Below are 1,960 nucleotides of genomic sequence, written 5' to 3' on the forward strand. Positions count from 1 at the left end.
GGGCCTAATGGGAAGGGGGTGACACTGCCAAAGGGAGGCAGTTCAAATCTACCAGCTGCTCTGAGAGAGACCAGTGGCCAATCTCTCCTGAGATTTACAGCCCCTGAAGACCTGCTTGGAGGTTCAACTCTGAATTGGTTCAAAGTCAACAGCAATGAATTGAGAATTTTTTTTTTTTCAGTTTGAGCTATTTTATTCAGAGGGGTGCTGCCTACTCAGTTGAACTTGAAGGAGGAGACCTTGAACCTGCCCTTCACACCCAGGTAGTCCAGGTGTGTGTGTGGCCCAGCCTGTTGGGGAAGGTCAGTATGTAGCCATTGGGCAACTTCATCTTGAACCAGTCACCCTCAAAGGTCACGCTGATCTTGACCTCTGACCCCTGGTGGAAGTTCAGGTGGTTTTCCCCGCTGCTCCTGGCCCCAGGCCACATCCCAAGTGTTGCACACAATGGTGGACTCATTGAAGCGGGGTTAAAGTGGAAGTTCAGTTTGTCTGCCGACTGGCCCAGGTTAATCACAAAGTTGTCGGTATCATTGGAAATCTTGCCCTTAATTGTCAGGGTGGTCCCCGACTTCATGTTCTTGACTTCAAATTCTTCAGGCATGGCGACACTCTGCAGGCAGCTCGCAGCTCCGACTCCGGACTACTGACTCCTCGACGGCTGTGCTCATGAATTGAGAATTTTAATTGCCTTACATTCTCACCAACTGTTGGTATGATCAGTTCTGACATTAATAAAAGGACTTGTTGGGAAAGGTAGAGGGTCAGGGAAAGAGGAGGCCCCTCAACAGGATGCATTGACACAGTGACTCGAGCTGGAGTATGTTAGAGGTGATGAGGATAGAGCAGGGTTCAGATCTGTTCTAGAAGGTCGTTATGAATCACAGTGGACTTGATGGCATCCAACAACGATATTTTCCTTTGTATTTATTATTGTTTAAGGATGGATAATCATTAGAAGTACTGCCTGAACAAACAAAACTGACCCTTTTTACATAAACTTAGCAGCTGTGTTATCACCAAACATCTATTCACGTCTTTATTATATGAGAGTTCTTGATCATACTAGATATTGGCCTGTTTTATTATCTGATGCGTTTTGCAAATATTTGCTCCTAGTTCATGACTTTTTATTTCCTTAACATAGTTTGGACAGGAGATCTTTTTTTTTTATTTTTTTATTATTTTTGTGTGGTGAGTGTACCGTCAAATCAGATCTGACTGGTACAGGAGGAGATTGTTCCTCCTTCCCCGGCAGAGCATCTGGTGGATTCGAACCATGCGCCTCTGAGATTGTAGTTACAGCTCCTTGCCAGTAGGCCACCAGAGCTCCCCCGGACAGAAGATCTTAAAGTTCAATTTGTCAGGTTTTCCCTTCATATTTTGTCTTCTAGGCCTACCTAATATATGCTTGACTTTCATATATGTTCTTTGAAAAGGAAAATGCTTGCTTTTCCAAAACTTGGATCTTTAAAGCCTTAAGGAAATTTTCTTATCAGGATGTTGTATTTCTACAAATATTTTTGAGGTAAGCCTCTTCTATATAAATCATCTAATTGGAGTATTTGCCTCGAGTGCATGTTTCCTAGTGAGACGATCTTGAACAGTAGTCCCCTTCTGTGCCATTGAGTGGGAAATGACTCGGAGTTGACCCTCTAGCACTTTCAGAGGCCATGAATTGCACAGGAGATGGCCCGTCTTTGATGCATGGAGCAGCTGGTGGATTTAAGCCATGTGTCTTTGAGTTGTCAGGACCACTCCTTCGTATTACCCCACCAGAGCTCCTTGAAGTCCTCGTTAGGTATATTAATCATTATGTTTGTGCATCATGAGCTACTGAATTATTCACAGGTTTTTTTGCCTAGTGACTCCCCTGAGCGCACACTCTGGTACAGTAAATGATTTGGTGTTCTTCGACTCCCCTGAGCGCACACTCTGGTACAGTAAATGATTTGGTGTT

The 1,960-nt window shown here is 44.2% G+C and overlaps 1 pseudogene; it reads right to left on the minus strand.

Annotated features, from left to right (window-relative positions):
- Nucleotides 1-215: 215 nt before the first annotated feature.
- On the minus strand, nucleotides 216-604 carry LOC102865680 (annotated as a pseudogene).
- Nucleotides 605-1,960: the final 1,356 nt, after the last annotated feature.

The sequence above is a fragment of the Elephantulus edwardii genome, unplaced genomic scaffold (genome assembly GCF_000299155.1).
Source record: "Elephantulus edwardii isolate Elephantulus edwardi_28Jun2011 unplaced genomic scaffold, EleEdw1.0 scaffold00077, whole genome shotgun sequence".
Taxonomy (NCBI): Eukaryota; Metazoa; Chordata; class Mammalia; order Macroscelidea; family Macroscelididae; genus Elephantulus; species Elephantulus edwardii.